Below are 22,558 nucleotides of genomic sequence, written 5' to 3'. Positions count from 1 at the left end.
CTTAAAAATCATGATACTTTAAATAAAAAAAAAAAAAAGGAGAATGTGGAGTTTTTATTTGCTGTTGGTTTTTGGAGCCTCCATGGTTCACATTTTTAAGCTTTTCTCCACAACCATGAGGGCTAGAAAGTTGCATTAAAAATAATGGAGATTTTCATGAAATCACATGACTCCAGAAGCTGGGACTTTTTAGTTTAAAAAAAAATCAAATAAGACTGGTAATAAATTCACATAAAGTGGCAATACTGGGGTTTCTGCTGGCTCAACAGAAATACAAACTGACTAGTAAACAGGTATGCTACGGAAGACTCTGAAATGGCAGGACATAGAAGTAAAAAGGAAAATGGGAAATGATCCAGGAAAGAGTTCAGTAAGGCATGCAATACAAAGTAGGGATTTAGAAGCAGAAAAGACAGTGAGGTATTTAAAGGGGAAAGAATTGATGAACAATCTCTGGTGATTGTGAATAAGGGAAAGGAATGAAGAGATGCTTGAGGGGGCTGAATATAAAAAGACAGAGAAAAGGATAGAAGTTTTGAAAGAACTGCATTTCCCAGAGGGCTGTCTGCATGGATCTCATTGCAGACTCAGGCCTATTACTATTAATTTATAAGAGCCTAATATGAAGATTTCATACGCTTGTATGCATTTAAAAAAAAGATGCCTTTTTTTGGCACTTCCTAGACTAGTGACTTAAAATGGCTTCTGTTTTAGTTAAAACAGGAAATCCATTAAACATGTCCTAGCTTGACCTCTTATATCACTGCCATGATTGCATGTGCTACTTGGTGCCTTGGGCATTCATAGTGAACCATGTATTCTGAATTACTTTTCTTGGTCACAGATAATTTGTGAACAGATCATGATTTCTGTTTAAAACTATTAAAATGCAAAACTATGTTAGCCTCTGGATTGCTTGAAAATGGTTAGCAGTGCATATTGCTTTGAATAGTCAATATTTAAGTCAAACTGTTCTGTCTGGATGCAGATGTCACTTGATCAGTTTCTCTTTGATTGATAAGTGTCTCTCATAATCTGTTCCAGAGTGGTAGCTGTGTTAGTCTGTATACAGCAAAAACAACGAGAGTCCTGTAGCACTTTAAAGACTAACAAATTTAATTTCTGTAGGCATAAGCTTTCATGGGCTGTAACCCACTTCGTCAGATGTAAGGAATAGAAATCACATAGGAGGCATATATATATACATATCCCAGGGTAAGTAACAACAATGGGGAAGGTAGATAAACGCAAAGTCCATTCAGTGAGAGTAGTTGAGGCCTATTCACAACCATTGATTAGGAGGTGAGAATGTGTGAACAGTGACAATTACTGTTGCCCATGTGAATACTTGTGACTATGAATTTAAATTTTGCATTCAGCAACAAATCTGCAATGTTTGTTTAATGTTCACTGTTTCAATGAACGTTTCAGGCAAAAATCTTACACTAGAACACTCCACAGGTGGAAAATGGAGGTCTTAATTGATGCATAGGCTATGTGCTGGGCCTCTGCAGGAGGATGAATTTCACTCAGGTCAATGGCTGCATAAATGTTGCCAAAGTACAAGCTTTAAAAGAGTGTAAATGAGGGTATGGAAATAATGTATGGCAGTGTTTGCCCAGCTCTACCTGGGACCCATATGGGAGGATGTGATGCGGTGTCCACCCCACACAAGGCCTCAGGGGGTTAAGGTGGTTAGGTAGGCCAATTTACTACTGAGGGTGCACCTGGAGGAGCAGTCAAGGAGCAGGGATTAATTAGATGAGGCTCAGCTGGATGGGAACAGGAGGGGCCTATATAAAGCTGAGGGCAGTAGGCACCTGCATGGTAGTAGTTTACAGTCACTCCTTAGGAGAAGGTTGGTGTGTTTGGGGCTATAGCAGTAAGAACCCTACACTTATCTCCTGGCAGCAGTGAGTTTGGGCTGGCAATCCCAGAGAGTGGGGGAGAGCTGGACAGGCTTAGGGGAAAAGCAGCAAGGCATGGGATGTTGTGCACCTTGGCTGCTAAAGAGAAGGCATGTGAGATGGAGCCTGGAGTAGAGGGTGAGTCTGCGTTCCCCTCTTGGTCTCTGGGGAAGTGGCAGAGACCAGGCAATGGAGAGTGAACTGCCTGGGAAGGAGAGGCCCATAGTGACCTGGCTGGAGTTAGGGGCTGCAGGGTGGAGAGACTGCCAGAGGCGAGCGCAGCACCTGGTAGAGCTGCCAGGAGGAGGTGAGCTAGCAGTGAGTGCATTCTGTAACAGAGGCTTTAATTGCTTTTAAAAAAAAGGGAGGGGGGAGCATTGCCAGGTGTATAAAATTAAATTAAACTAAAGAACTCAGCCTGTCTATGTTCTCAGTCAAACTAACGAAGTGTGTGCATGTTTTTAACACCTAGTGATGGGAAATCCTTTCACTTTCATATGTTTGGCACTTTGTAAATTGTACACCAGAGCTGTAGTGCAAAACAGCAGGTTTTGAATTGTCAGCCTCTGGAATTCATCTCTCTCTAGGGATATTGCAAAAACATCCTTGCCCAGGCTGTTTCTTTCTGCTTTAAAGATAGTTCAGAAGAGCAAACTTCTTGCTTTTCAGGCACCATAATTGGCATCATTCCATGTGTTCCAAGGGAGGGCACGTGCCAATCTGCCTTCAGCTAGCCAACAGCATTGCTTCTTCTCTTGTCTTCTCCTCCACCTCTATTTGGGCTGTGTCCTGTAAAGCATTGAATGCCTTCAACTTCTATTGAGGCCAATGGAATTTGAATGGTCAACCCTTTGCAGGGCTGGGTCTTGAGAGCATGGATTTTAATACTTACACAGTTATTCTTTATTTGATTTCTCCAAGTAGATATATTTGTCCATATTAAAGCTCCCTCATAAATCAGCAGAAGTGGTGATAGGGATTGGTAGGAAAGCAAACTTCCTCTTTTGCTAACCAATCTCTTTTTAATGACTTATATATGGTTATGAAATAAAGGGGCTCAGAGTGTCTGCCACACACTCTGCGTAGAAATCCCGAAGAAGTGAACTGTGTGCATGTTCTACCTTCCAGCAGACTAATTATTCAACTTTTTGGAGGGAATTCAGCTACTGCTTAGTGAAGGGTGTCTGAAGCAGTCTGTCTGATGTCCTAAATGCTCAGGGAAGGGATGGCTGGGAGGAGAGAAAGAGAGAAGTACATAACTGACAGGAGGCAATCAAAACCCCCATTTCATAGGGTTAACACAATAGAAGTGGCTAGCCCTTTAGGGAAGAAATATGGAAAATTATTTTTAAAACAGCCTTGAGAGAGAGAGGCAGAAAGGGTTGGGTCTGAGTGACCTTGGGAAGAGCTACAGGCAGACTAGAGTGGTTTTTGTTATGATTTCAGAATGTAAAGACCTCCTTGCGATGCTAACATCTCTGATTATTGAAATGGAAAGACTTAAAATAAACCCCATGTGTTCTTTGCATCTTGTGGTTTATTTACTTTTTGCAGTTTTCTCCGCTTTGACAATGCATCTATGGCCTACTGCAACTGCTATTGAAATCAGTGGAAAGACTGCCATTGGACCAGGCCCGTAGACTGCCCAGTTTCTAGTTCATTTTACATTTAGGTTTTCTAGCCCCAGGCTATAACTGTAAACCCCTGTAGATTTTTAAAATCCAGAAAATGATCTTTTACTGAAATTAAAACTAAAAATATCAAAGCATTTTTATAAACATAGTTTGTATGAAACCTGCTTTAAAAAAATAAAAGCTAAAATTTAGAGCACAAACTACTGGTGTCCTTCCAAATGTTGAACACTATAAAAAGCAATCGAATGTTGTACTGTTTTTGTGTGTGTGATGAAAACTGGACAGAGCACATGTTTTTTTTTTTTATTTGTCAGTATTAAACTTGAAAAAGAGAACCCAACATAACATTTGCTGGGTAACATGACCATCCTTAGCATTTCCATACAGCATTGGCAAGTCGTGTATTTTCCCATCATATTTGTGTACATACCATGTACACATATACTCTGTTATAGAGGGGAGCCTATAATGTAGGTTCATACTACTTGTCATCCTTGAGTTCCTGATTTAAAAATTGACTGGTTTTATCTCCCATTTAAGAACTGTTCATCCCCATGTGTGGGATGAACAATGTGCATGTCCTTTTTAAAAGCCCAAAGAGAAAACTATAGCCCTGTGTTACATTATTCCCCTGTCACACATGCTTTCTAGTTTCCTGATTTCTCAGGCACTTGGATGTTGTGGCAATGAATGCGGTATAGGGGCATAGTTAGATAGATCTCCTTTGCTGCATTATTCTCTACAGTTCTGGCTCTCAAAATCTTTGTTTTTACCATAAATAGGGCAAAATTCTCATCAGTCAGGTACATGGAATGCTCTTCTTCTCTCCGCCGGAGTCAGAGAGCAAAGCAGCTATGCAATATCAGTGTGACTCTAGGACCCACAGCCATGCTGCTGTCATGTAGGGGGCTTGATGACTGGGTCCTTGTAGCTTGTGAGCTAACTGGCTATAGTCCCCACCCTAGCTCTTTTCCCTTTGTATGGTGACTGCTGCATGGGTGTGGAGTACGCATTTGAGCCTTAAAAATGTCTGGCAAAACTAACTCTTGCAGCACAGCACCATGAGCGAACTGGCTTTTCCGTGGGACTAAACAGACGACTGACTTAGTCTTCATCCCTCACTTATTCCCTTTGATGCCCATGGAAGAGCTATTCACCACATATTCCGTTGGGTTTGAATACCGCCGGGCGCAGGAAATCATGCTAACTTGCTCTAAAACTGTCCTTCATTTGGCACGATGCCATACTGAATTTCTACTGTTGAGATGTTACGCGATAATCCCACCCAAAGCGGAGTTCATAGTCTGGGAAAAGCCAGAATAACTTGTGAAAGACTCTGTAAACTCAATGTAGCTCACTGCAGAAACAAGTGACTTTCTAATGGGTGTCAGCTGCACCTCAGTGTAATGCAATATACATTTTGTGGCCCTCCAAGTCAACAGGAACCATCCCCCAAAATCTCAGACAGGCTCTGAAAGGATTATGTGACTGTAGTTTTCCTGAGCCATGAGGGGCTGAATATTCTTTCTGACTGAAGTCAATGGGACCAGAAGATATATGGCCTCAGAAGGATCTTTAAATGTAATTGCTCTTTTCCCCAGTCCCCAGCCCCCATTTCTAATCCTGTATACACTGCCCAGGGCAAGTTGGTGTGGAGCTGTATATATCATGGGCTGCCCCAGTGGAACTTGCATATTTGTGTAGAAGAGATGTCGTGTTGCAGTCAGTCATATGGAAATGGCCCTTTTCAAGTCGTTATGGAAAAAAGATTGTTCCCTTTTTATTACTAGTAGTTGTTGGTGAGACTCTCAGAAAAGCACAGCTGTCCTGAATACTGTGTCTTCGGGTTTCGAAGCTGGTGGGAGAGAATCGGTTTTCTGCAGGGCCAGAGGGGTACCAATTAATTACCTTGTAGCAGGACTTGTATTGGTCAGTACAACCACTAGCCTGTGCCAGTGTGGTGTTGACCCTGTTCTTTTGGGGAGACTCCTCTCTTGGCAGCCCCGTCTCAAGACCTAGCTAGGATCATGCCAGCCTGGCTGCTCACCATGACCTCCCACCCCACCCTTCTAAAGAATCCGGCTCCCCAATCACCTAGTGACACGTACCCTGAACCAATCAATCCCCTCCCACTCTAATGCTTAAATCCTTCCTCATCTCCTCAGTCCCTATCCTCTCTTCTAAAGTTGTCGTAGTTCCCCGTCCCTTCTTCCCCATATGCTATGCAGGCTGCAGAGTGCAACCTGTGGCCGCTACCAAATTTACTTTGCACTCGGCCCTCTGAAAGCGTGGGACTAAGTTTTCTAAAACAACTTTTAATGGACTTCTAATAAACACTCGAACTCTCATTTTAGAAAAGGAATGAGCCCAGCTACATTTTTGCCTTGCACTGTAATATAGTTTTCGTAAACAGAACTTATGTTCTTATTCTATCAAAAGTGATGCAGCACTTCAGCACCAGACTTCTCCGTGCCACCACTGCTGTCCAATTTCTCATTTCCAAGAGCAGTGCTATAATTAAAGTTACAGGGCAAAGTCTTTAATCACTATGTGAAGATTAATACCAAGTATGTAGGTACTGCATTTTCCCTGGAAGGTTAAAACGTTCTTGGTTTTTGTGAGTCATAATTTTCATGGTACACCAGGTACCGTCTCATTATTATTGAATCCATAATTAAAAATCACATGGTAAGAGAGAAATTCCAACTATAGTTATGACACTGCATTACAGTCATGTGGGGGCCAAGTCTTGAGGCAAGCTATGTTCAAACTATTTAAATGCTTTCTAGATTAATCATGAGACACTTTTTTTTTTTTTTTTTTTTTAAATAAACACTATAAAAGGGTCCATGCATCTTCTGAGGAATTTGCACAGGGAATTGGTTCTCAGCCCAGTATTGAGTGCAATTAAACTGGATTTCTGATGAACAAGCCAATCCCACAGTAACACAAGCATGTAGTAAACCCGCATGTTTGACACCCCTGATAGGAGTAGTCATGCCTGTGGAGCATTTAAAGAAGCAAGATGCTGCCAGTAGAAAAAAATATCTCCAACCCAGACATCTGAGTTTCAGAGCGGCAACCTTTACGCTGTGTGCTGCTATTATGGTGGTAGATTTCTCTGTCTTGTGGTGGGCAGTACATAGGGAATCAAAAGTCATGGTTGTGGGGGAGAAGAATTACTTTATTAAAATAGGAGACCATGATCCTATGAGACACAACTCAGTGTCCTGAGTGTCAGTTGAGGTGCTCAGTACATTGTAAAATTTGGCTAATGAACGACTATATTTCTATAAAGATTTTCTTGCAATTTGTCATTTAAAAACAGATGGTAAGAGATGGCCAACTTTATCTTCCTCGAAAGAATTTAATCCTATGCATGTTGAGGCTTTTCATACTGAACTGTACCAGGTTTAAGCTAGGCCAATCATCTGTAAGTATTTTTCTGGCCACTCTTTGTATTACTTTTCCATTTTGATGGTGATTATCTTGTTTATGTTTTAAAATCAATAAGCATAAGTCTTTTTAAATCCCATCCGTGGTGCCCATATATATTTTAACTAAATTACTGGTAGGCTGTTGTGAAAGAAAGCAATAGTTGTATGTATTATAATAGTTTTTAGATTTTTAAACCAACAATGTAGATTAAAAAAAATCATCCAGTGTTTGGGACTTGCTTTCATTGTACTGTACATTTTGGAGGCTAAACAGATTGCATCCCTCTTAAGAAATGGGAGTAGGGTATGTATTTATATAATAAATTTAACAATGGTTAGGCAACTGGTTGGCTGAGAACTACCCATCATGCTGATCAGTATTGCCTCATTGTTTCTTTTTGCTCCCCATCTATCTTTCTGTCTCATGTCTTATACTTAGATTAACTCTTTGGAGCAGGTTCTGTCTTTTTGGTCTGTGTTTGTACAGCACCTAGCACAATGGGGTCCTGGTCCATATGTGGGGCTTCTAGGCACTATCACAATGCAGATAAATACATTTTTAGTGAGAATATTTATTTTTAAGGTTTTATATTTATTTGGTGAAATGTAGGTGTCTCTTCTGCTTCCCAAGTTCTTGGCTATATTTATAGCTATGCTATTTTACTGCTATCATTTTACTCTTAGTTTCTTTTAAGGAATCCCAATTCTGGTGACCATAGGCACCTGAAATACAAAATTATAATGAATGTATGTGATTTATCTAAGAGTCTTAGCTGAAGTAGGGCTGCCAGACTTTGGCTAGTTAAGCATTTTTGGAACCCTCTCAGCCAGGTAGAACACAGCAGGTTTGCTTGGAATATGAACCTGTGGTAGCAAGATGTGAAACTGAACATGTTTTTAGCATCACGAGTGTATTTGTAACACAGCCCTGAACTTAGCAGAAGAATTTACCACGTTCTGTTAAGGAAATTGTTCAGAAGATACTATAGTTGATGCTTGAGGTCATTCATACTGAAACATTATTGATAATCATTTGTAGTAAATCTGTTGGGGAAACTCGATCTGCAGGATGATATAAATAATCCAGGCAGGATGTCTGGTGGCTTTTTTTTTTTTTTTTTTATTTTATTAAAGAATTTGCTGTCTATAGGGAACTACTGCCAATGGTGCAACAGCTATAACTTCAATGGACAGACTGGCAAAGTAAGGGCATCAGGATGGCCTATATTAAAGATAGATAAAGTCATTGCAACCCAGATAAAATTTGCAGCCACCAATGCTATCTCTATAAAAGCTTTTGTGAAGCTTTTGTCATCACTGCATCTTTTTCTTAATGAATTTTGAATAGAAAAGCAAAAGCCAACAATTTCAAACTATGCTATGGATCAGTGTGCCATTGTTCGCACATCTGGTATGCAATGGAGATGGCTCAACAGATGCGAGTTAAGATGAAGACACCCCAATAAACCTAACTAACAGAAGACCAAACAATATTGCAGAGATCCAGTCTTTTTCCAGTCTTCTGAAGGGCAAAAGTTTCAAAGGCAGTTATGTCCAAATTACCTTAGTCTGAGATTGATAATGTTTTTGGGGACACGAGACAAGTGGGTGTAAATGTGAAACAACAAAATGTGGCTGCAGGGGCCTGGTAGACTTGGCCTTTACTAAGGATGGGCCAGACTCTCTGGTTCACTGCTTGGCGTAGGAGGGAAGTGAGCATCTGGGGGCTGTTGTGGGAGGGGAATTTTCCATCGCTTGAGGAATATTCCTATAAAATATAACAGGAAAGAAACCAGTGGTGTTTGATAGGAATTACTCTAAAAATTAAGGAAATCTAATTGTGAATAAAATTCTTTCCGTGGAGTTCTTTTTTACCACTCTGCAACATTCTGTAGCAGGGATATAATTGAATTATATTGAATTGTATCGAAACCCTATTCTATTAAATGCTGGAGGATTTGTTCATAAAGGACAAATACCTTGTGCAAGGCTGCTGTTTATGGGGTCTGGATGGTTTTCCTTTGTTCCTATGGTGCTGTTGCTTTGCAGGCTAAAATCCCTAATCCGTACTTTTGGTACAGTAGTTACCTAATGCCTGAGGGGCCTGTCCTGCTGGGATGCCTTTAATCTACACCCCTCCGTCAGCTCCTTCAAGTGATGCACACGGCACAGAGAAGAGTGACGAACTAAGGTAAAAAGTAGGGACAGCAGCATGGAGCGTTGTCCTTGCTCTCAACACCAGCTTTAACACACATTTCAAACTTTATGGCCACAGGGCAGCAGAGCACTTAAGCATGTCAGTAACTTTGTGTAAGTGAGCAACTTCATCCCTGTTCAACCATTTAAGCATGTGCAAGTGCTTTGCTGGATCAGGATCTATAAGATAAAATGGGGGGTGTCTAAAGCTAGACATCTAAATCCACATTTAGGCACCTCGATGTATGCCCTGATTTTCAAAGGTGCTGAGCGTCCACAGTTCCCAATCAGTTAGATATATTTGATTTACATTCATTCAGTATGAATGATGGGTTCTTAGAATCTCTGAAAAGACCAGATTCTCTAATCAGAAAAGCACTTCACTATTTAAATGTCAATGTAACGTAAGCACATACGTGAACACATGCTTAAGAGCTGTCTTGAAAAGGGGTGGATTTTAACACATGCTTAAGCACTTTCCTGGATCAGAGACAAAACCAGGACAAATGCTGCTGCTGCTTAAATGTGGATTAGGTGCCTAGCTTTTTGTTCTGTGTATGTTCAGTGCCGGGCACAATGGGGTCCTGGTCTTGAGCAAAGGCTCCTAGCAATTCTGGTAATAATAGCAATATATAATGTAATAATAGCTTCAAGTCATCCATGGTTTTTGAATAATGCTGGCCTAAGTCTTTCCACACATCCATCTTTGTAGCTCTGTGTAACTCTTTACTAATGTATTTAAGATAGTCTAATCACAGAGCATTTCACTGAGCCACCCATGGTAACATATTGTCAACTTTTTTCTCATTAAGAAAATCAGATTAGAGCAACTTTTTGTAAACACCTGTGAACCAGGATGTAGAAAGTGATGCAGTATGGAATGGGAGACTAGGAACACGTGTTGACATGAAATAAGTTTGCTGGAGAGAACCATGGAAGCGCTGGGTCAAGTGGACCTTTGGTTCTGTGGTGCACAGTTAGCTGCCTCAACAGTGGCCAAGAGAGAGCATTCTATATCTAAAATGAGTAATAGATTCAAATGATATCCCTGGTTAATTTAATGTGATGTGGTGTTAGTTACAGGAGTGTAGGAACTGTCAAGTTTTGGGAGCCTTCTTATACCGGTAGAAATATCGCCATTGAAACTCATGGAAAAAACCTAAAATTCCTGCTACTTTTGGCTTAGGTACACAATTTGCACTGGAAATCAGTGGGTATTGGGTATTTAACTCTCATTTATTCCTTTTGGAAATCTCCTCTATAGCTGTTTTTTTTTTTTTTTTTGTTTGTTTGTTTCTTTAAGAAAACAAAAACCTGTCCAGCTATGCAGTGCTGTAAAGTCAATTAGCACACTACAACACTGCCAAATTAATCTGCACCTTGCCTGCTCATACCCTATGAAATGTATTCATTGCAATCAGTCATGAAAGTCTGTTGGGTTTTCACAACAGAAAGAGAATGTCTTATCTTTCACCTCACTATCCAGATCAGCAAAATGACAGTACCAGGCTGCCGCTTTGTAGGAAGCAATTAGTGCCTCTTTTCTCATCACTTGCACTCAGAGGTAATCTCACTATTTATGGATTACATTCACATGGGATGGTCCCACCTTTTCAGTGCACAGACATTCCCCAGTTCTGACATCCGTGCTGGGCTCCTTAGGCCTTGATTCCCTTAAACAGCACAAATGGTTGAAATAGTATTCAGAAATCCCTTTGTCTTGGGAAGAAATAAACATGTTGTCCCATGCTTATAATGTAAATAGTATGTTCTCACAGTGGCTTTAGACTTAATAAAGGTTGCTGAGAAATGTGATGTATTTTACAGTAGAAACCACTGGCATTTCCCTTCTTGCATTTCTTTTTTCTAGAGCCAGAATCCTCAGTTTCTTTATGTGGGCATGGGACCCCTGGAAAAGAAGAGACGTGACTTTCATTTGCAAATCAAGCATGGCAGTGGTGTTTGAAATAATTTTCTTTAAAACAAAAACAATTGAGCCCCAGTATTTTGATGGCCATTCAAAATGCAGAACCAAAAGTCTTGTTCTCTTGCTAGCAGTGCACCGTTTGAATCTTTCTCTGCTGTCACCCATAATGATCGGTTATGTACCAAAATATCAGTGAGTGGCAGACTTTCACAACATGTAGACCCCCTAACCTCTTTGTTCTCAGTGCCTGTCAGCTACAAGGAGCACAGCATAACAAATCCTTTCTTTATCTTTTCTATTTCAAAGGCTTTCTTTTTAAATGCATTTTGCATTTGCAGTAATGAGGTTAATTCTATTACAAATCAGAATGTTGACATGCTTATATTTCCTCAGTACATTTAGAATTTGTGGGTGAATTACTCTGTTTGTGCCACGTTTAACTTCTCACTCAGCCGAAACAGACTATTCCAACACTTCATTTTTTCCCCTTAGACCTCACCTTTTTGCCCATAAGAAAGGCAAACTGCTTGGTATTGCTGGTGCTTGCTCCAGTATAAAGAACAGAGTCGCTCTTTTTTTCTTGCCTTCCTCTGTAAACAAATTCTAATTTGTGTTCCAGATGTGGACTGAGGCTGACCAGACAGGAGAGAGAAGGGGCAAGCCAGCTTCACCATAACCAAACTCGTAGTTTTCATTACTCAGTGCTCTTCATGTTAATGGTGTTGTCCAATCTGCACTCGCCTTGTTCTCAACCAGTCCAGCAGTGTGGTCGGTGCTTGAGTTTGAGTGACTATAGAGTTCCTGGTCCTCCACAGTTACCAGAGAAGGCCAGGATGTGTTGCAGGGGAATTTAGCAAAAAGAGGCACTCAGTCAGGGAGTTCTCTGGTTACTACTTGAGGCCTGGCTCTATGTGGTTATGACCTCACACTAGAGAGCTGTGTGCACAAACACTCACAGACACCCCTCTGCTACTGTGACCTGTCATTGCCCCTCTTCACTCAACTTAACAATGGGTCACAGCGTGACACTGTGGTGTAACCTGAGGAGGGAAGGTGGAAGCATCCCATATACAATATGTGCTTTCCTAGTTAGGTCCTTATCTCTGCACTGGCAGGTGCTGGAGGGCAATAGCTAACTGTGCTTTGTGCTACTATCTGCTGCTCTACTGCATGGCTGTGTCCCTCCAAACAAGACTATCTTTTAGATCTAAGGAGTCTGCTTTGCTACACTCGAGTTAATTTTAGATCACCATACCACTGCAGTGGTTCCCAGACAGTGATCTGTGAGCCATCAGAAGTCTATGGTGTATTTGCTGGTGGTTCATGGAGAGCTGCTAACGGCATTGAAAGAAGCCAGATATGCACTAAATACTTTCCTAATATTGCTGTTCCTTGTAAACAGCTGCTGTAGGTGCTGCAGGTAGGTTATGTGATCGTCTGCATGCTTCTGAATGAGGGAACATGGTCCATTTGTTTATTCAGATGTAGTTTAAACAACAGTAACGTTTGTTTTTATTCAGTTGCATAAGGGATTCTCAAAGCAAAGTCAGTGCAAACTACTCCCTTAAAAGAAGAGCATGATCCATGCCAAACAAGGAAAGATAAAGGGCATTCCTGTAAAGACATAATTACTACATTACAGACTGTAGTAAACCACAGATGTGTGCAGCCATTTCATAACACAGCTTGGCTAGTTTAAACACAATGAGCCCGTTTTTGTTGAACAGTACATAAAACTCAAAGCCTTGTGCATGGAATGGCTACTAAATGACTTGAAGTGCGCCTACTACCTCCAGAGCATAATACTGATCCGGTATGGAGTTTGGTCTTGTCGAATAAAGTCACTTGTTAGCCTGCTCAGAGAGAGAGAACATTCTTCAGGAAGGAATATACTTTTAGGTTTAAACTATTATCCTAAACAAAACAATAAAAATGAGCACTATGTTTCACCCGGTTGTATTTTGCTCTAGATATTCAAGTCTTGCGTATCCTGTATCTTTCGAGAAGGCTATGGACAACTGGAGCTGTAAGCAGATTATTGCAACGTAACAAGGAAACTGAAACCTGATTGACTGTCATTTTCATTAAGTGTTAAAGGGAAATAGCTCTCTGTTTGATCTTTAAAAAGTATCACCCTTCAAATAAGGGCTTGAATGTTTCCAATTCACTTCACCCTACTCCTAACAGATCTCCAGAAACTGCAAGATCTGATATTCACAGTGCTTCTAAGGTACAAAGACCATTCAAAAACAAATCCCCAAATGTTTCAGGCCACCTTTATGCCTGATAAACAAGCAAAATAAAGGGCACAACCTTCCCCGCCCCACCTTCATGTAATCTTTTAAAGAATGACAGGCTAACTGATTTTACCACACTGGGTATATGTACACATTCCCATTCCTAGGCCGTGCTGTCATATGGAGCAGTTGTGGCACTGCTGGGTGGGGCTTTGGTGGTTTTAGGATGATGGAGGACCAAACTCATCAATTCCCTTGCTGAATGAAGAGATCTTTCACATGCATCTGTGGTAACATCCTGAGGGGGTGTGCTATTGTTGGGAGATGTTTACTGGACGATTGGAGGGAATCCCCAGCTGCTAGTGGCCCTGGAATAAAGGGATAGCAATTGCTCCATTTTGATTAATCTCCATCTCCTTATATAAACTCTCTTTAAGAGCTGAATTGCATGGAGAGAAGTACTTTTGGGACTATGTGACCCCTTGAAATTTAGTTGTTGGCTGACAAATGTCAGCTGAAGAAGAATCCCAGGACTCAAGGAGCTAGCAATAATGAATGCAAATTTGAGCTGGATAGCGACCCGAAGCATGGAGTTGTGCATCTGATTAAATATCCAACTGAAGATACAAAATGCCATATTTTCAATGGCACTGATCTCTTCCATTGTACATAGAAACACACATGCTCCTGTCTGGTAGTGTTTTGCAAGCTCACATGCAGTCACTGCATGTGGGATAACATGCCTCTTTTTAAAAGTTAGCCCTTCTCATCTCCAGATATGCATTAGGAGCTGAATAAGTGCTTGATTAAATAACAATTGATTCTTCTCACCATAGGCTCCCTGATGTTCCTATGATCTCAGTTGATTTATTTATATGTATTGGATTAATATTCCCTGTCTAACTCTACCCATATAACCGCCTTTGCATAGTCCTTTGTCTTCTGAACTGGGCACACATTTCTTGCATTAACGGCAGGCACGTTACATTAGATGTTATTGATTTAGGAATTATGGAAAAATTATGTTCACATTTGTGTGCCTGAAAATGAGAGGTCAGGTTTGTAGCCTTAAAGCTTTAGATGAAGAAGCCACTTCTTGCATTTTTCTCTGTAAAAAGTAAAATCACTACAGAACTTACAGGAGTCTCTCTCTCTCTTTTTCCCTTTTCTTTCTCAACCCCCCCCCCCCCACCCACCTTGCTGCCATGGGTGAAATCCTGGCTTCCCTACCATCAATAGCAAATTCCTACAGGCTGCAGTGATGCTAGGACTTCACCCCACAAGTTGCAGTTTTCAGGTGCTAGCTTACTGAAATACTGCTGATGTTCTATACGGCGGGTGCGTGGGGCAGGGTGTGCGCATGGGGCTGCCCAAACTCCTAACACTACTTCTGGCTCCATTTATGGTTTCCTGACTTCTCAATGAGCTTTCTGTGGCAGAGACAATGGACTTTTTTTTTAAATTGTGAATAGCATGAATGAAGAGCGAATGACAGCTCTTAAACAAATGTCGTTTTCTTTTGACCTAACTGAGAAATGTTTCTTTATCTACATGACCACTAAAAGAGAGAGCTGTGCACACTGTGTTCCCCAGGGCACGGCTAGGGAGGGAGGGAGGCATGGCCAGGGAATTCCCAGTCACTGGAACAGCACAAAGGAGCTGTTGGCAGTCAGGTGCAAGTTAGGACAGACCCCAGGGCTGCTATTAACCTGAATCAAGAGCTGAACATATGTGCATGTGCAAAAGTGCCACAGAGCTTGGGTTCAGGAATAAATTTAGCTTTTAATTCTTTTAAACACACTGGCCAAGATTTCCAAAAGCAACTTGTAATGGTGGATGGCTCAGTTTTGGGGGTGCAACTTAAGACCTCTTAAAATGGCCTGACTTTCAGAGAATGGGTGCTCAGCTCATATTGAAAACTGAGTCCTCTTTAAAGTGCCTCAGACCAGGCATCCAAAAATTGAGGTATCCAGGATTTGGCTTTTGGAAAACTTAGCCACTGGTTTCAGAAGAGCTCAGCACACTTTTCTACTTCAATTTTAAATATAGCATACTTGGGGAACGTTGAACATTAACAATGTGTGCTTTTAATTAAAGAAATTACCTCAGATGTGCTATCCTGCATCTTTCTTGGCATTTTAGCAAGACCTCCAAGCATTTGTTCATTAGTCCATTCTGTAATAATACTCCATTACTTAGAGTATTAGAGTTCTAATACTTTGTAAATGACTGTCTAGACAGCTCATTATTCGCAAAGTGATTTGCTGACAAGCCAATGAGAGATCCTCTGTAGGCAACCTGTTTCAGAAAGGAATATAGCTAAAAACTGGCTCTGTAGCTTTGTAGCTGTCCTAGAAGTTAAAAACTAAAACAAGGGATCAAACACAGAGCTAATGACTCCTTGATACCTTGTGTCATAAAATCATTTTACTTATGTTCATAACTAGAGGACAAATGTGTTGAAAATAAAGGTCAGGGACAGATTAATCCCTTCTGGAACTTAGCCTATTAAGTGAATCCTGTACACACAATATTTTTCTAACCCTGTGAAGTTACACAGTGGAGGAATTGTAAATACACTGTGTAGGGAATCATCTGTCACTCAGCAATTATGCTGATGAATCATAATATTTTGCATTTATATAGTACCTTCAATGTGAGGATCTCAAAGTGCTTTATGGATATTCATGGATTTAGCTTGCAATACTCCTGAGAGGGCAGTGGTATTACCCTTTTTGTTATGCCCAGGAGGAAGATGAAAAATAGAGCCATTCAGGAATTTGCCCATGGACCACACACCTATCTGGCTGAGTTGGAAATGGAACTTCCTTCTCCTGGCTCCTATTGTGTGCTTTAACCACAAGGCCATTGCTAGATCCTTCAGTGCACCAAGAGTGTATTACTCACCTGACTTTGAAACATGTAGCATCTTGTGCATATAACAGAGTTTCTGTTACAACATTCAGCGGTAACATAAGGGGGCTGTTAGCAGCAATGCAATAAACAGTGTGACTCTAGCTGAATGACTTGTGCAATCTGAAACTTGAGAGTCTCATTTATACATGGATCAGTAAATCTTGAAGTGCTCATAAGGAGGACACAGACATATTACAACAATTGAGGGCTGAGGAGAGAGCCAAATGGACCACAAAGACAAAGTTTGCTATTTATGGAGCAAATTCTCTGCTATACTGTGCGAACGTAAACTGAGCTATCAGAAAATCTGCACCATAAAAGATTAAGGAACAGTAGAACTCATACCAGTAATAGATTCTGATTGTTATAGCCCTGTCATGAGACAGCAAGTGAAATGGATGTTTCATTCTCCTGACTGCCATGAGTACCAGTAGATCTTTGTACAGTGAACATCATAAAACTGAAAGGGAGGCGCTTATGTCAGCGGTCCTGCACAAGGCCAATGTGCCACTGGTGTTATATTTTGGGGTCTTACATGAACTTTAGTCTGGTTAAAAATTTCCATCAATTTTTTGATGGGGGGAAAAAGTTTATTTTAAAATTCGGAGGGAAAAGTTTCATACTGCAAATCAAAAATGAGATTAATTGAATACCAGCTTCAGTATCAAATCATGTTTGTGTTTGTCATGTACAGTGTTTATTTATATTAACTTCACTGTATCCATTAAGAGAGGTTTTTGTACTAGCAACGGGCTATAGAGCTTATGTATGAAATAATTAAATGTAGTCAATCCAAGATTTATAATTCTCCATCAGTCAGATGAATAATTATTAAATGAGACATGTTCTGTCCTATTTAGTATATAATGAAACTCCTTTGAGTACATGATATGAGCATAAGGCTGTTAAGATATTTCACTGAAAGAAGAAACTCTACATGGAAAATAACTGTTTTTCATCAAAAATTTCCATAGCTAGTAATCTTAATATACATGCAAAGATCAACTGTTTGTATTTGGTGATTTGCAAGCAAGATCTAATAACTAATGGCTGCATGGTTGTTAATATATTCCCTGAGTGACATGGTACAGAATTTGTTCATTATAATGTGTGTTGTAGCATTTTGTCATGCGGCTTGTTGGCATGTGCAGTGAATGGAAGTAGCTGAGAATAACTATGCAATGACTCAGTGGGTAAATCCACAGTCTCAGGGTTTCAGGTTCTGCACTGTGAGGCCTTCCATAGCAAACAAAAAGCTATTGTAAATGTATGTCCCTTTTTGATCACTGTCACCAGGTATCACAGTAACATCACCTGAATTAGTATTGGCAAATCTCTTTACATTTTGTCAGGGCTGGCCCTAGATCAAATGACGCCGTAGGCAAGGAGTGTCTTCAGTGTCCCCTCCCCCCATTTGTTAAATTTTTGAATACCTTTTTTTTTATTGCACTTGTAGCTCATTTCATGACTGTGATGCATGATTTTCATGCATGATTTATCCTGGTCATATAAGATGATAAATTTGCATGCTAGGATCGGTAAATCTGTATTTATTCATGCCATAGATAAGGAAATATACCTGTGAGGGCCTGGCTGATAAGATTCTGGGAGGTTTGAGGAAAATGTAGTTCTCAGAAAGGCTGGAAGTTTCCACGGAATTCTACAAAGGTCCAGAACATTCTAGGAGGTTAGTGAAAATGAATCCACGTATGGAATACCTGAAACATTTTACTTCAAACATTCTATTTTCCCTGTGTCGCTAACAACAATGGCGCCTCCCAAGCCCGTCACCCAGGCAGTCGCCTGGGTTGCCTGACCCTAAATCTAGTCTTGCATTTTGTTTCCAGGTGTCTATCCTGGTCAGTGATTTCAAATCCAAGTTGCATGTTGCTGACATAGTTGGAGATTTTTTGAGGGTACCTAAGCTGTCTTGTTCGGAAGTGGATATCAGCATTGTTACAGAACTAAGCCCATGGCCGGTTCCTTGGAAATACTGCCATTTTCTCAGGAATGGGTTGTATATTATTGTATGAAGGCAGCATCTGCCAAACTGCTTAAACAGAGTTTTGAGTGTGCCAGAGTCATAAGATGGATAGCATAAATAATACCCAGGCAGACTGAAGTACTATCTTTAGGCTTATGCTGTATGTGCCCTCTGCCTGCCAAATACAAAATAGAGCTAAAATACCTCCATATTAATTGGCTGAAGAGTGAAATTTCTTTCTTTCTTGTTATGTTATAGCACTTTTAAATCTGGGTGTATTCTGGTGAGTGGCAGGCAACTACACAACTGTCTCTGACAACCTCCCACATGGAGTCACCTAAAGGGACCTGGAGATCTCCCATGTGACCTCTGGCTTGATGTTTCCCAGCAAAAGCATGAAACTCAATTTTGAGAAGACTTAGTGCCTCTCCAGCTCAGTCAGAGTTTTGACAAATGGTCTGGGAGCCTGAAACAAGTTCAGGAAACTATTGGTATCATTCCTGCATTCAAATCAGCAGCTAAGAGTGGCAAGAGATTTTGAAGAAAAAGTTTGTGTCTTGCCAAAAATCAGTCACAAGCCCAACCCTTCAAGAACAGAATCTAAGTGATTGATGTGAGCTGACTGTTTTGCAAACACCCTATTAAGGTGGTGCAAACCAATCCATTTTGGCAGAAGTGTTATTGAAACTTCAGAAAAAATTGCTCATTACTTAGTGTAAGCCTTGCCTTACAGAAAGGGATGACTCCCATCATTAAGGGTGAGCTGGACCACTGTCTTGTCAGGACTGGATAAGGTATTCAAGAACCTCAACACATAGCTTTGTGTGGGATGGTAGGGAAGAGTGTAGACCAGTTCAATTTATTTTCCCCAACCATTTATTAGAGAGGATTCCCTTCCCCAGTTTTCCCTTTCACATTCTACCTTCTTCAGCATGCAAAACACTAATGGAAAGCTACACACACATCATAAAAGCATTACAGTTTAGATTACATTACAGAATGGTTGGGCGGCTTGCTCAGATCTTATTTAATATACGTCCAGAGGTAATACTTCATGACTTGCGTGTATATCAGTAAAGGATGATTATATTTTAAATTTGGCAGTACATCATGGCAACTCCTCATTGGGTAAGAGTTATCTATGTTTTTCAGTCAGCAGTGTTTGTTTTGTTGGAATTTTCCCCCCATCTGGAATACAGTAGCTGATTACTAGCACTTCTAAATAAAAAAGCTTATTGCTGCTGTACTTGAAGAAAAATGGTGAAGGCTGGAGAAAGTGTTAAGGGTTTTGTGCACAAAATCCTTATAGAAACCATATAAGTAACTTTTAACTGAAAGTGAAGCAGTATAAAACTTTTGCTCAGTGGAGTGATGGGTTGTTTCTGACAGTTAACAGCGTACAGGCCTTAGCTGCAAAAACACTTGGCTGCAAAATCAAAATCAGTGGTGAACAATCAAGGAAATCACATGACTTCCTCATGTAGCTTGGAAAAGCACTCAAATCGGTGAGCTTGATCCTGATTCAACTGTCACATAAATTGGTGTAAATCAGACATACTTGATGTAAAACTGGTGCAAGATGTGTACAAGGCTTCTGTGCCTTACCTTGAAATGAGGTCTAATGTGGTTGAAACGTTGATAGCAATGTAGTCTAATTTAAAGTTTCTGCCAGGCTGTATTCACACAGGATGCATTGCAGAACTTTTTTGTTGTTGTTGAGAGAATTAAATGGAAGATTAAAAGAAATATGATTTAAAAGAGGTAGTAAAGGGAAGACTAATTAGTGTGAGGATCTGGCCAGACCCGTACCACAGTGTTCAGCCCCTAATAATACTCTTTGCTCCACTTCAATCCTGTACTGCAGCATTGTATAAGTCCCTCTGCTCTTGTTGCTTGGGGCTTTGAGAAACAGGGCTCTTTCATTATGTACAGTATTAGAGTACATTGCTTCTTGTGCTGGTTCAGTGGAAGCAAAGTGTTGCACAAAATGCTACACATATTGTTGATGGCTACTTATAACTCATGTGACTGGAAAGTTGTTGCCATATAGATTTATTATCCTGTATAACCCCAGACAGAGTAACAATGGGTTCTGCTGGCACCTGATAATAAGGCTGGATACGCAGAGACATACATTGTGGTGAGTCACCTCCCAGAGTTCTTTAATGAGGTCTCACATTACTGAGACTTAATAGCTTTTATAAAATACACTGCAAATCATTTACTAGAGCATGATGAAGTATTATTATTCATTTCAACTGTTTTTTCACTTGCGAATTCACAACATTCAGTTTCCCAGTCATTAATGAGAATTGGTGAAAATTTTACTGTACTTTGATAACTGTGATTTCCTGATAACCAAGTTATCTCATTGTAAATAAAAATCGGATTCTCTCCAGGGTAAAAGGCTGTAGCTGTGCACCGTAGGCATTTCTGCCCCCCCATTTGTTTGTAAGCTCATAAAATGTCACTTCTTGTTCTAGATCCAGTGTTGATTGCAAGCTTCCCACATGCATCTATTTCTTTGGGGGCAGTAGGCACAGAGGTAGTGGGGTTTTCAATGACAGGTGGATGACAGGCGGTGCACATGGTATCTAATGCAGAATCATCCAACTTTCCTCTAAAGGGCTTTACAAAACTGATCTATGTAGGGTTTACACAAGTTAGTAGGTGCTAACAACACTATGTTGGAAAGAAGGTATAACAAATATGCACAATTGGCAATACGGACTCATATCACATATACACAGCTTCTCTGATAAGCTAGAGACCTACTGGGGAATGAAGATACCACTATCTGTAGCGGAACAACTGGAAATCTTTGTTTAAAATTATATCTCTGTAATCAGTATCTCATTACTATTGTGCTTTGGGCTAGAAACTGATCGGCTGCTGTGTGACCTCATGACTGGCTTGTCATTACACTAGTGAGTCTTTGTGAGGTCATGGGTCATACAGAGCATTGAGTTGTTCTTACTGTTGAGCCATTTCATTAGTGACTGATACTACTACTAAGCATGCAATGAGCACAGTGTGTTACAACAGCATACAATACATGCAATAACTTCTCTCAAAGAACCGTGAAATATCTAAAGGCCAAAGGGCTTGATCCTGCCCCACTGAACTCAATGGAAGTTTAACTCCCAGTCTCAGTGGGAGCAGGGTTGGGCGCCTTCTGAGGTAAGAACATTGCAACATTGTTATGTAAAATAGTTATTTAATTTACTGAATTGTACAAAGCTGGAAGGAGCGGGATAAAGAGCAAGATAGAGGAGGGCATAATTGCAGAGCTGATGGTACTGCTCTCTTCCATTGCTTTCCAGTACGATAATACATGAGAGAGAGTGACAGAGAGCGGCACTATTTCCAAAACTCCAGCTGTGATGATGAAAAGGAGGGTTGTGAAATATTTGGGGTGCAGATACAAGGAACAAAATCCAAAGGAGAAAGCACATTTGTAGAGGTCAGGACTACACTCTCATCCGACACTTACTGGACTGGAGGCCAAAAACCCTTGAAACATTAATCAAAATTGAGAGAGTTAAATCTCTATTTAGGCATCTAAATAAAAATGGCCTGATTTTTCAGCCTTCCTGGACTTGACTGGAATGGAATGATTGGATTTACATTAGTGTAAATGATGTCGGAATCTGGCCCTGTAATGCAACGTGACATTCATTATTGCTGACAGTGCCTATGGGATGCCTTTCAAAGGCAGATGGCAAGAGCACTGAGGAGGCGTCTCCTGCAAGCCAGTATTGGAGATCTTTCAGAGCTGCTGACAGGGAACTGTTTAAAATTTAAATGAGCTGTCCCTGAGGACTGTAATGAGAGAGACGTAATGGGACAATGTCCTGAGTCCCATCGAAATCCAATCAGAGTGGGGAGCCTCCCTCCCTTAGTCTCCTTGGGAAATCCCAGCCTGAGGTTTCTGGGATGAAGTCAGTCTTTTTACTGTGTCCCCAGAAGGAAATGAAATTTATTGGCAGCAGAGACTTGCTTCACTCAGGGCCTGGTCCCAAATCCATTGAAATCAGTGGAAAGACTCCCATTCACCTCTGTGGGTATCAGATTGGACCCTCCCACCTATCTGTCTTAGGCTTTTTTGTACGGCCTATCACTTTAGTGTCTAATACCTTTTAAAACTTTGGACATGTCTAAAGGGGCACTCACTGAATTAAGCTAAAGCAAACTAAGGTCACTTTACTTCTGAATGAGAACTTTCACACAAGGGCCTTAATGCAGTTTAACTAATGCAATTTAACTTTATACTTTTAGTTAATTTGGCTTTATTTTCCTGGATGCCCCAAAGCGAACGTG

The 22,558-nt window shown here is 40.6% G+C and overlaps 1 long non-coding RNA gene across 2 annotated transcripts; it reads left to right on the top strand.

Moving 5' to 3' along the window:
* Nucleotides 1-1,846: 1,846 nt before the first annotated feature.
* LOC137154111 (uncharacterized) lies at nt 1,847-14,042 on the top strand. Of its 2 annotated transcripts, XR_010920077.1 has the most exons (3): nt 1,847-2,214; nt 10,661-10,738; nt 11,045-11,134. It is a non-coding gene; the product is annotated as an uncharacterized lncRNA (long non-coding RNA). The 2 variants fall into 2 exon arrangements; XR_010920076.1 differs by lacking the exons at nt 10,661-10,738; nt 11,045-11,134 and adding an exon at nt 13,072-14,042.
* The last annotated feature ends 8,516 nt before the right edge of the window (nt 14,043-22,558 follow it).

Source organism: Emydura macquarii, unplaced genomic scaffold (genome assembly GCF_026122565.2).
Source record: "Emydura macquarii macquarii isolate MOO-44397 ecotype Brisbane River unplaced genomic scaffold, CSIRO-AGI_Emac_v2 contig_1253, whole genome shotgun sequence".
In the NCBI taxonomy this organism is placed as follows: Eukaryota; Metazoa; Chordata; order Testudines; family Chelidae; genus Emydura; species Emydura macquarii.
Note: the sequence above shows the minus strand (reverse complement) of the source record. Positions and strands in the feature narration are given on the sequence as shown.